This window comes from Mustela putorius, unplaced genomic scaffold (assembly GCF_011764305.1).
Source record: "Mustela putorius furo isolate JIRA1106 unplaced genomic scaffold, ASM1176430v1.1 tig00000992_pilon_pilon_pilon, whole genome shotgun sequence".
Lineage (NCBI taxonomy): Eukaryota > Metazoa > Chordata > Mammalia > Carnivora > Mustelidae > Mustela > Mustela putorius.
In genome coordinates, this window is record NW_025421526.1 from 2551094 (window position 1) to 2564713 (window position 13620).

Here is a 13620-nt window from a genome sequence, read left to right on the forward strand (position 1 = left end):
GGATTATACTGTCGTGCAGTGCAATTATTTCCGTCAGATGACTTCCCTGCATGTTATGTGGAGGAAATTCATTAAAGAGGGACCTGGGAGCTGACTAGAAAACAAGGCAAACCCATGCCCAGAGCCTTGGAAGATGAGTCCAAGGCCACAGCATTATGGCAACCTGCTGCGGAAAGTATATTCCTCAAGTGATGCAGGACGGGGAGAGCCCAAGAGGGTCAAAGAGCTTGGTCCGGGCGAGGCTTAGCCCTGCCTCCAAGGGATGGAGGACATGAAGTCAACTGGACTGCGTCTCTATGTTCTTTTAAAGGTTTACAGGTATGGTCACAAATGCCAATAATTTTAAGGTAGAAGGTGGGCCATAAGAATTCATTACATTTTTCTCTGATTGCATGTTTAAAATTTTTCACAATAAAATATTAAAATAATTAAAAGATGATGTGTGCCTCTTGATGAGAGGAAGGCAGAGTCAACGTGTTGTTTTAACTTGGCAATAATAGAAAACCCAACGAAGAGCTGCATGACGACACCCATGACCAGGTCTGCTCTCTTTGAACCATTGGTCCCTTGGACTCCTGTGCTCACTTACAGTCTATGTACAGACAGGTAGATAGAGAAGGATTTTTTTTTTTCAACATTAAAGGGCAAGCCACATATACCAAAGCCCTTTACCTATAAATACTACAGTTTCTATTTGTTTAAAAGAAGATACCATCTTACATACACATGGCATACATAAACTACAGTAAATTTAACATTGCCTCAGCATTTTATCTATTATCTCTATTACAACGTCAACTTGTAAAACAATGTCCATGAAGCTGTTTTCTTTCATCCAGAACATGACCCAGTAGGATACCTGTATTTGAGTTTTGTATCTCTAGGCACCACCACAAAATTGTCAGAATCATCCATCAGCCACTCTGCCTGGATCATCTCTATTCCATAGCCCCCATGTCCCCAGTCATTACCTGCCGGCATGGGGGAAGGAGACCATGTTCCTCAGGCTACCCTCTCCACTGTCCTAGGTTTGTCTTGAAGGATGCAGTCCATCAAGCCAGCAAGATAGTCTTCCATCTTTTCTGAGAAGGAAAATTTTTTATTAAAGAACTGCTTTTAAAAAAAAGTAAAGAACTGTTTCTGTACAATTAGAGAAAATGAATCAGTCCACATGAAAGGAATGTCCTCTGAAAAGGACAGTCTCTGTTCTGTTTCTCACAGCCAAAGGTGTTATTCTTTCCAAACATATCTGCTATTCTAATACCAAAGAGCTCCCTTCTGTTGGGCTATGTTTGGAGTATTGTCTAGGGAATCTCCAAAGTCTGGGCTTGGAGGCAGGAAGGAGGGCGTGCTGTGGCTTCTCAGAGGTGACCAGAGGCGGGAAGGAAGTTTGCTTTGGCTTTGCTCACCCTGCAGCGTGGAGGGCTGCAGACAGAGGCGGAGGCAGCAGACAAGCTGCTGGGGCTTGTTCGCCCTCCTGGGTCAAAGGAAAGGTGACTATTTCCCAATGGCCTTTTCTTCATAGGTCAACGGATTTCCCTTCCTCTCTCGCCCCACAGAAGGTGAGGCGAGCTGTGAGAGGTGTGCAGGTGCATGGGTGTGTATGTACAGCGGTGCTGGTCCCCCGACTGCAGGATTCCGTGTACTCAAAGCAGAATGAGAGTAGTAAAGCCGAATCTATTGACCCCCTTCCTCTTTCTTGTCAGGAAGAAGACAAAGAGGGAGAACAGGCTGGGAAGCAAAAGAAGACCTGGAAAAGCAATGTGTGTGCTGCCACGCAACACTCAGGTCACTTCCCACCACCGAAGTGTGAAATGGATTCCAAGCTTGACGCAGAAAGCTCAGTCCTGGCCTGGGCTCTCCCGACCTCATCTCTACTTCCCCATCCACACACCAAGAGAGCCCAGCTCTGAAGTAGGTGAGGGACAGAACATTTTTCCTGAAAACTGTGGCTTTTTGCATTTTAGACATCGTCTCCAGTATCACTGAGCCCAGAGCTATGTACACACTAGGTGGGCATCTGTATGGTAGGGAATATTCTATTGCTGTGTGGGATCCTGGGCTGGCTCAGAGTACAACCTAAGATTAGGGTAAATTCACCTCAGAATCTGCCATGACTGTGGTGAAAATACGTCTGGAAAGCAAACTTTCAACATGACAAATAGGTCTCCCTCTGGAGTAGGCACCCCAGGGAAGGAAAGCCCCTTTCCAAGTCTTCAAGGTGCCTGATACGATGACGCATTCCTGGGTTCCGGTATTGTCCTGCTATCAATGGCCAAAGTCATCACGGTTCAGCCTCTCTGCCTGGGGGAAAATGAGGCAAAAAGTGAGAAAACAGTTTAGACTTTGGTAAATACGGAGAAAGAAACAATGAAAAGGGAGAATTGATCCAGCTGCTTGGAAGGAATAGGAATGTTCCTGTTATCCTCAGCCACGCACCTCCCCCCGACACACACCCTGATCCAGTCCCACCTTCTGGGTTCTGGAGGCTCGTCAGGCACGGTGAGCACACTCTTGCCATCCCGGAGGAAAGGGACACGTATCCTCTCTCTGAGCACAAGATAATGTTGTAGAAACACTGTCAAGCAGGTATCACTCTTTCCCCGATCTGGGGGACGCAACCTGAATGTGCTCCTTCAGGCCACGCTTGATATCAGGCAGGATGTGCACACAGTCTGATGATCGGGGCTGAGGTACTGTCTTGTGATTTTCAAGCTCCTGGTAGACCCTGGTAGATCTCCAGGGACGTCCATGGTTCATACAGCACAGGTGAATCCGACACTTCTCTCCCCAAGCACAGGGGTTCAACAGATTGCCTTGGCCCCTAATCCAGTGCTCTGAAGCCAGCATGGTCAAGGATACCAAGCAGGTCCTCATCCAGGCATATCCATGTCATCCGGTCAAAGCCACAGACTTGCACAGGGGAGTGTCTGGACCCAAAAAAAGACATCAAAGAGACACTACCACAGAGAAAGAGGCTAAGGTGACTTGTGGGGCCCAATGAAAGGTAAAGTGAAAGGAACCCTCGGAGGCACCTGATGTACCGCCACCAAATCGCAGGCCTGGACTGGGAAGAACGGCTTCATCACGTCTTTTTCCCAGTCTCATCACCTTACCCAAGCACCCGATTCACGGGCCTAGAACAGCAAATTTCCTCTTTTACAGAGAATGCCCGTCTTGTAGGCGCAGCACCACCCACAGGCGGTCAGGATTAATTCCAACTCTTAATATAGCAAATAAGAGTGCACATCCCTCATTTGGCTTGCCTCTCATAACATTCAGAGAAACAAATCCAGTACTAGAGAAGCTCAGACGTGACCATCAGTCTGGGGACCTTCGCCATGAATCCACAGACCAAGAACACCTTGCCAAGGGCTGAATGACATTCTGAGGACAAATCCAAAGACCCTGCTCCCCAGACTTTTCCTTATCTCTAAAGATACACAGCAGATGAAGTGTCCAGACAGGACTGAAAGACACGGGGGGCTGGTAAGAAGGGACCCCCCCCCATCTTACTCTGCTTCTAAAGCACCAGGTTTCTCCCTTCCAGGACCAGCCCATATGAAAAAGAAGGAGGGCAAAACCCATTAGCTGAATAGTGAAGGACCTATTGCTCTTTAAAATAATGTTTCAAATACTCTAGGCTCACTCCTCAGGCTCCCAGTGTTGCCCAGGGTTCCCAAGGGTCACTGGGCACTTTGTTTATAGAGTTGTGCTCTGAGGAGATACTGGTACAGAACACAATGAGAATGGGGCCCGCAGAATGGGAGAATCCCAAGCCCTGTTCCCTACCGAATAATACCGCTAAAACAAGGCCAATCAAAATGCATCAGTGGATTGGTAGCTTGGAGTGGAGGTACTCTGCTCTACACATTTTTGGAGACTGGTGTTTTAATGTAAAAACTTGTGGGGAAAAAAAAAAAAGATGTACGTCGGTGTTTTAAATTATAGATCCCACAAGTTTATTAGCCATTTGTACTTTTAAATTAATTTCTTGTTCATTACTTTTAGCTTCTTTTTCTTCTTTAAAAATTTTTTATGGTGATTCAACTTAATTAACTTCTAGTGTATTTTTTGTTTCAGAGGTAGAACTTAGTGACTCGTCCGTTGCATGCACACCCGGTGCTCATTACTTCAAGTGCCTCCCGAATGTCCATCATCAACACCCGATTACCCCATCCTAACCCACCTCCCCTCCAGCAGCCCTCAATATGTCTCCTATAGATAAGAGTCTCTTATGGTTTGCCTCCCTCTGTTTTCGTCTTCTTTTATCTTCCTTTCCCTTCCCCTATGTTCACCTGTTTTGTTTCTTAAACTCCACGTATGAGTGAAATCACACGGGATTTGTCTTTCTCGGACTGACCCATCTCACTTAGTATAATGTCTTCTAGTTCCATCCGCATTGCTGTGAACGGGAAGATTTCACTGTTTTTGATGGCGAGGAATATTCCACGCTCTGCCTCTTCTATGTTTCAAGTACTTTTCCCTGTGTCATTTGTAGTCAACTTTTGTTTCTGCAGTATTTTTGCCTTGTAAGTACTTTACGTTTTTTTGTATCAATGCTGCCAAACATGATCTTTTTGACAATGTTAAAAATTCAGATGGTTTTAAACACCAGACTTTAACACAACTAAATGAACTAAAACGCAACTCTGTTATAGGAGGCAGAAAGTATTTATTTAATCAGAGGGAGAAAACTCTGAGACTATGAACATGCCTGAGGAGGATTTCATGTGCTCTAAGAGTTTTAGCGAAGGCGCCATGGGCCTTGATAGAGGCATTCACGATGAGGGCTTGAGGGTTCTTCAAAAGCAAACTGTAGCTCTGAAAGGAACTTCTAGTGACTAAAATGTTGAAGATGTTACTTGCCCAAAGTGGGACTGGCCAATTCTCACATGTCCACTCTGGTGAAGAAGCCCTTGTTGTTCATCCGACTTTCCTGCTCCGGGCAGCAGGAGAGCAACGTGAGGGCGGATCACCAGGAAATACCCGAGAAGCAGAGAAACTGCACTGTCTGTGGTGATCACGAGCAAATACTTCTCTTCTCCCTTCCTGTGAAACCCATTCTTTCCTCCTTTGCCTAGCTGATTTGTACTGCTTCTAGTCTCATCTTAAGGCTTCCCGAAGGTTTCCCTGACTTTTCTGTGTCTGTCCCACGGGCCATCTGTTTTGTTGCTTCTCAAATGTTCCCATAGCAAACTGTGCTTCCCACGTTACAGCATTTATCACTTCAGAAGATAATTATCTGCTCACCTCTCTGCCTCCCTAACTACATCACATGCTACTTGAAGCAAAAACAGTGGCCTATCTTGTTCACAATTATGTTCCCTGCACCCGGCCCAACACAAGGTAGAATTTATCTGTGGCACAAACAAAGGACGTGTGTACGGCTCGGTAGGAAGCGCTGCGTCGGTCTCATGTTTTCTTTCTGCACAGGAACTTAGCAGGCTGGATTAAAAGTTGTCTTCCACATGGGCCAAGAAATGCCTCTGGTTGGGCAATAGGTCAGCATTTGTCTCCAAAAGAAATACGGAGAACTATGAAAACAAACTTGTGGTCATTTGAATCTATCTCCTCGTTAGCTGGGGAAGCTCAATTTTCATTCCAGAGAATCATTCCTCTTGTTTATTGATTTTGTTTTAACTTGAAAAGGAATCAAAATGCTAACATGGAATGCAAGTTGTTAAACAACATCAAGGGGTAGGGGCAGGCAGGAAGAGATGGAAACAGACAAAAATAACAGTGAAAATAAACGGAGTCAAACAGCACTTCAAAACACAGTCTTATTCTGAGACAACAGAGAGCTACCTGATGCTCCTTATGATGTAGAATTTCGACCAATTTTTGAACTTCAAGAGGAAAGCACAAAAGCAAATACTTGGTTTGAATTGGGAGTTTTTCTTAGATATCAAACAAAACAAAATACTCCTTTCTTTTTCCTCAGGAGGGATCTCAGCCAAGAAGGCAGGAAGGAGGAGGAGGAGGAGGGAAGAGAGAGAAGAAGAGAGAAGGGGGGAGGGGGGAGGGGGAAGGAGGGGGAGGAGGGGGGAGGGGGGAGTGGGCAGGGGAGGGGAGGAGAAAGAAAACAAATCTTGAAATTTAGTCTTCTTGAATCAGAGTACGCCACATAGGCTGAATATAAATACTAGAATAGGGAAAATATTGGACGGACAGACCACCAACTCCGCAACAAAAAGAAAAACTGTGCCTGTTCATCTTAATGATTTTTTTTAATGTTCTCAATCCTTTTAGGGAAAAAATGGTCCTTCTGTACTCAGGCTGAGCGGTTAATATTTAGGTATTTCAGGGGTGTCTGTATAGCTGACCCCTGCCCATTCTCTCCCAAACACACACCCACCTGCTACCACCATAGCCCCACTGAAAAGACGAATCTTGGGCAGCACATCATGTCCCTTTCCTGACCACAGTTGCCTGAACCAAGGTCAACTTCTTCGCCCACTATACCAATCAAATAGAATCTCTCGATTTGAAACAACAAACGCTAAAGTTAATTTGGCTTTCATTCATCCTCCTGTATGGACAGAATACATTTCTGCCGCTCAAATTACTGATTTCAGTCTATTCCACTGCAACGCAGCAAAGACAGACAGACGTGGGAACGAAAGACTGAAGAAGGAGTAAAGGAGGAAAAAGAAACACACTCAGGAGTTCCACGGAGTTAAAATAATAGTACATTAGCCCTAGATATGTTTTCAAAGTGATCCAAGACATTTTGACTTATTGAAAGCCAACCCTTGTTATTGGGATTGAATATTTATAGATACTGAAAATATATACTTCAAAGCAATTTACTGGTCTTAAAATTTCTAAAATGGGTTTCAACAGCCTCAATTTAAAAACTGCACTACCTCGGGGCGCCTGGGTGGCTCAGAGGGTTAAAGCCTCTGCCTTCGGCTTGGGTCATGATCCTAGGGATCGAGCCCCGCATCAGGGACTCTGCTCGGTGGGGAGCCTGCTTCCTCCTCTCTGTCTGCCTGCCTCTCTGCCTGCTTGTGATCCCTGTCTGTCAAATAAATAAATTTTTTTTAAAAATTGCAAAAAAAATTGTACTACATCATTAAGCCATTATGAAAGTAGCTATGAATTCTGAATTTAGTATAAATCAAGACAGAAAGAAAAGATATAATTCACTTTCTTTGGAAAATATGGAATAAAACTGAAGGAAATAAAGCCATTTTCAAGAGTATTAAACAATTTTTTAAATATAGAAATCCATTCTATACAATTATAATTATATCTATGTATAGTTATAGTACATTAGTAGGTGACGATAAGAATTAACTGAATTCTAGGCAGTCTAACATAAGTAATTACAAAAATCATGTTCATTTATTCAACACTTACTGAAATCTCCTATACCAGGCCTCTGCTAGGCACTGAAGATACAGCAGGGAACAAGATAGATGTAAATTTCTGCCACATGGAGCTCACATTATTCCGGGAGAAAATAAGCAACAAAATTAATAAAATATGCAATGTAGTCTGTTAGATGGTGATAAAAGAAATATAAAAAATGAAATTAAAAAGGGGATTTCCAGGGAAACCCTTAGAGAAAAATCCACATTTGAGGAAAAGTCTGAATGGGCCTTTTCAATGTATCCATTTACATTTTTAAATTAAAGCAATAGTGGTTTTATGAGAACCAATACACCAAGGGTACATTTTCTGTTCCTAGAGTGAGCAGACTCTCAAGGTGAGGTCACCGAGCCTTGGTCCACAGTCCTCAAAGTCCTGTGATGCCTTCCCACACTCCCGGACTCTCTCCCGCAGTTAATAACCCCTCCTTGCTATGTACAAATGTCTGTGAATACCAGGCTTTCTTCCCTGGTATAGTGCATTCTTCCTGGGTTTTTGTTTTTTGTGTTTTTTGGCTCTATTTCCCCCATGTGTAACACAAGAACTTATTCATTATAGGCACTTAACTTTTTTTTTTATTTAAGATTTTATTTATTTATTGGAAAGAGAGAGGGAGCATGAGGGAGGAAGGGCAGAGGGGAAACAGACTCCCCGCTGAGCAGGGAGCCCCACGGGGCCCCACCCCAAGACCCCAAGATCATGACCTGAGCTGAGGGCAGACGTTTAACCCACTGAGCCACCCTCAATTCTTTTTTTTAATTCAACACCATCTTTAAAAAAATAGCAAAAAGTAAGCACAATTGGAAAACACACATCTCAGCATTGGCTAGACTAATCCTGAGCCAGAGAATAAAACTTTTTCTGCCTATAAATCCTTCAAAGGCTTCTCTTGGCCAACAGGAAACAGGTGTCCGGAGACCTCAAACAGCCATTCCAGGCCTGGAGCCTCTCGGCATTGCTCCCCAGCCTGTCTCCCGCCAGCACCCCCTCCGCCCATGCCAGACCTACCGACCTGCTTGTTTCCTGAAAGCCCAGGCTCTGAGCTTCTGCAGAGGCTGTTCCCTGTGCCCAAAGTTCTTGTTCTCCTCCTGCGTCTGGCAAATTCCTACTCATCTTAAGAGTCTGTTCTAGTTTGACTTACACTGAAAAGCCTTCCTTGATTTCCTCAAGAAGAATTACCCTTTCTGTTTTGTAATCCTCAGCTACTATATTTACCATGTTATGGTGTAACTGTTTTCTTATCTGGCTTCTCTGCTTGACCAAGAGCTCTCAGAGGTTAGAGAGACCGTCTCATTCACCTCCGCGCGGCCAGCGGCCAGCGGTAGTGGAGGCACGCAGGAGTTACTTCATGAGTCTCAGATGAGTGAATGTTGAATAGATTTTAAATATTTGCTTAAGAACATTCAGCAAGACACTGTCAGAGGGAACACAGGAGAACAAGTCTCTGTTGTCCTTTTCTCTCTGTATCGTTCTGCACATGGAAATGGTAAGGCTTCCACTGTAGAAGCATCCAAGTCCAAACCGGGCACATTATCTGTGGAGAAGCAAGGATCTCTTGAACCCTTGGTGATAAAACACATATGTAGCAGGTGCTATTTCATATGGTATTAAAGATTTAAAACACATTCAAAATTAGCATTGTGAATCACTAAACGGAAGAATTTAAGTATCTGGTTTTCAGTGGGGACATCTGGCATGATCTGGAGTTTTTTTGGTCACATTTTGGGGGATGGAGCTGCTACCATCACTTAGTGGGCAGAGGTCAAGGATGCTGTTAAACATCCCACAAATCACACGACAGCCCCCACAGCAAAGATTTATCTAGCCCTAAATATCAATAATGCTGAAGTTGAGAAACCCTGAAATACCCCCCATTTACCTCAAGAAAATATAACTTCCTTTTTTACAAGTTACTATAACGACACTGAAAGTTATTCGGGCTCTTACATGGATATGGCTGCTTCCTACCAACTGCTGGGTGTTCGGCTTCGAAGGCTAATTATAAAACGTTGTACTCTGACCTGAGCAAAAGGTCAGTGTCAGGGAAAAGGGAAGGGCCTGGTGTTCGTGCTCCACACTCCATCAGCAGCCGTCTGAACGCCGCTGAAACAATTATGTGGTAATAATCATCACACTCAATCTCAGAAACATTTCGATGAACTATTAATACACAGTAATGAAGGCATTAATGCTGATCAAATGGGCGGAAACTATGGAGAGAATCACTGGGCCACTGCGCCATGAGATCATCAACCTTTGTAATATTTTAGTAAAGCAGACAAGGCCGAAGTAGTTTTAAAATAAGGAAATACATGGAAGCAGAACCAGAAAATATAAAAATATTCTAAACGAAGACACCTAAGGGTGACGAGTCACCCGGACCCCAGAAATAGGTCAGTAATAAGATGAGGGGGACAATATTCCAACCCTACCTGCTTCCTCCAGTGACACAATAGCAATGTGGCGCAAGAACAAATTTCTACTTCCGTCTTCAACTTCTCACTGACTATATGTTGATTGTCTAGGGGTGATCTTCACTGAGATTTCCCTTTGACATACAAAGTCTAACATTTCAAAAACTGAGCTGATCATTTTCCCGTCATAAAAGGAAACTTGAGTGTGACGTTCAGTGGCGTCACCCAAGTTCGGAGCACCAGGGGTCGCAGTCCTGTTCTCTCGTGTGTCGGTCCGCACCCGCACTTCACACCACACTCCCTTCTGGATTTGCAGGACGCGGCATCTTTCAGATGTGGTCTATTCCCTTCTATGTCTGCCCTCTAAAGCCGCTACCTTAATATAGATCCGGATCATTTATGCCTAGGTTTCTGTAACGACCTCGGACTGTCTCTCACGTTTGGAGGTTCCCTAATCCCTCTGTCTCACACGACATCGTGAGAACGACAGTCACAACAACACTAATGACGACCCTAGCTGTAGTTTGTGTGTTTGCAGCTGAAGGTCGGAGTCAGACTGCCCAGATTTTAAGCACTTAGGTATGAAAGTCATTTCCTCTTTCTAACAACCCAGTGAAGGAGCTACTATGATTTTCCCCATTTTAAAAATGAGAAAACAGAAAGTTGAGGCTGGAAATCCCTTGCCCGAAAATGGCACATCTACTAAGCTCTAAGCCAGGGTTTGGTCCGAGTCTATCTGACACCACAGGCCGAGCCCTAACCGCTGCCCATGCCCCGGCCTGAGGCTACCAAAGAGTTCGTAAGTTCTCCATCCCACCGTGAGGCCGCACTTCCTGTAACTGGGTCTTATGAAAACATCCTTTGTCCTTCTGTATTCCTTCCACGTGTCCGCGGCCAGCCGCCTTTATCTTATTTCGTGTCCCGCAGTGGTGGTGCTACTGCCCGCAGACCTACACGTGCTTACATCCCGTCTCTCCACGAGGCGCAGGTCTTTTCAGGGCTTGTTACTCTGCCGTGTTCTTCCACGGTAGCGGCTGTACCACTCCTGAGTATCACGTGCTCCAAGATGAATCTTTCAATCACTCACGTGAAAACCTTTCACACATAAAACATACAGTGCATATAGGTGGATACCTATTCTAGATATTATGAATGTAAAGAATCAAACTGAAGGTTTCTAACAGATAAGCAAAGCAAGCCGGATTTAGAGACCCTGAAAATAGAAAAATCTTAAAGCTTCATTTATTAATTCCACATATAGGGACGTACAAACCAAAGACTTTATTTTCCCAGTCATCTAAGACTGGCCTAATCATGTCAGAGTGCGGCCCCGCTTAGAGCATGAAGTCTCCCAATTCTTCCAGTTCCATACGCCACGGACACTGCAACCTGGAGTGGAAGTCAGTGGGGGCAGGTATTTCCTCTTCTTTGCAAAATAGCAGAACTTGGGCAAGAGTGCAGGAGACGACAGAGACTAACAACTTGTCCATTCAACACCTTGATCACCACTGTGGCTCCCATTTAGAAATCTCTAATTGTTATAAACTGCAACAAGTCATTATCATAAGTCTTTGGTTTGGTTTGTCCGTCTTCAAAAAGGGAAAGATACAAGAGGCCTAGCTCACCAGTTAATGGAAGCTAGCCTTGCCCATCGCTCTAATAAGTTGATATTTGCCTGTCTGTGAACTTAGCACAGACCTGGCGCAGAGGCACTCAATTTGTTGAATTGATGGGCTCAGAAATTTATATTTGCCTTTGCACAATAGTAATAACAGCAGCAATATCTATCACATATTGGGTTGACGATACAGGTGGTTCAATCCGGATCTCCAGACCCAGGCTGCCTGAGTCCGCACACGGGCTTTTTTGCCGTCAGGTCAGTCACCCAACTTTTCCGACTCCTGGTCTCTTTCCCTGAAAAGTGGGCTCAAGGAATGTAGCTGCCTCCCACAGGACTTTGGAAGGAATGACGTAGAAAATAAATGCTACACACTCAGCATTATCTTTTACAGATCAAGCACTTTAAGAATTGTAGCTATTTTTGTTTTTTGTTTTTGCTTTTGTTTTTTTTGTTTGTTTGTTTTGTCTTTTATAAATGAAAGGTAACTGTTTATTACTGGAGAGAAAAACGTATACAAGAAATCTAGATTCATTTTCCTCATGCACTACTTTTGTAATAAAGTTCCAGATAATCAACTTTGAAGATATTTACAAGGATAAATTTTTCTTAGCGCATGACCATTTACTGTATGATGGACATTTTTTCATAGAAATCAAATATGGAAACAGAATATATTCTTATAGTTTACAAGAAGCTTAGAACATTGTATTAACAAGATGATATATTTTACTGCAAAATATTATAAAAGTGATACAATTTTGTGGCTCATGTTTAACTACTTGATTTGAACAGGGGAATGAAAAAAGAAAAACCCAGCAAGACAGGCCTGGCTTTGAAGACTTTTGTATTCAATCCATTCTACTTTCACATCGTCCCCAGTCAGCTGATACACATGAGTGACAACTGTAGAAGCCTGGATGTCCATCAACACAAACGAAGGAATAATGTTGTTTCCAAGGCAGAACCTGGGTTAATGTAGAATTTATTCTCATGCTCAAATGCTTCAAATTTGTGTGTGTGTCCCGAGATAAGAATGTCCACATCAAACTGCCTCTGCAGCAGGGCTAAGCTGGCCATATCTCCCCAAGGAATAACTTGATGCCCATGGATCAAACCAATTTTGAACTGCCCAACAGTCACAACTTTCTGTTCTGGATAATTCAGATTCTCATCGAAGTCTCCTCTCACAATATGAACATCACCGGCCAGCGTCTTGAGATAGTCATAACTCTCTTTGGTGCAAAGGTTTCCAGTACAGAGAATGTGCTGAATCTTTCCTGGCACCAGCAGTTTTTTGAATTTAGCCGGCAAACTGTTGCACCGGTGTGGGATGTGCAGGTCTCCTAATACCAACACCAATCTGTGCCCAGCCATCCTGTCACTGGGCTCCGCTCAGTTACCAGCGCCGCCGCCGCCTTCTTCCTCGGGCTCTTGTTTTTGTTTTTTAAAGATTTTATTTATTCATTTGACAGACAGAGATCACAAGCAGGCAGAGAGGCAGGCAGAGAGAGAGGGGGAAGCAGGATCCCCGCTGAGCAGACAGCCCAATGTGGGGCTCGATCCCAGGACCCTGAGATCATGACCTGAGCTGAAGACAGAGGCTTTAACCCATTTTTTTGAGTGCCTCATATTTTTGAGTGCCTACTCTAAGCCAGGCGTTACACCAGGGAATCTCGATCTAAGCATGACTGACACTTCGGGCCAGGGAATTCTTCGTTGTGAGGAGTTGTTCTGTGCGTTGCAGGATGTTTAGCACATGCCTGGCCTCTATCCATCAGATGCCAGTAGCACCTCCCCAGTCATGATGGGCGAGCAAAATCAGTCCTGGTGGAAGCTAGTACACAAAACTGGGCTCTTTCTAAATATTTTATTAATTTCTCAAAATACTCTGACAACGGAGTACGTCGACGCTATTACCTCTACTTTATAAGTAAAGAAATGCTGGGGGAGCCGGCCACGGGATGGGCTAGATGGGTGACGGGGATGAAGGAGGCACTTGGTGTGGTGGGCACTGGGTGTTACACGTAAGTGACGAATCACTAAATTCTACACCTGAAACAATTATTGCACTGTACGTTAAATAATGGAATTCAAATGCAAATGTGGAGGGGGAAAAAAGAAATGTCAGCTCAGAGATGTTACCAACTTGCCCAAGATGACCCAACATGCTGAGGGTCAGCTGACCCCAGAGTACTGACTGTATTACAT

General features: G+C 44.1%; 1 pseudogene; it reads right to left on the reverse strand.

The window, feature by feature from the left end:
- Positions 1-2472: 2472 nt before the first annotated feature.
- On the reverse strand, positions 2473-12846 carry LOC101692853 (annotated as a pseudogene).
- Positions 12847-13620: the final 774 nt, after the last annotated feature.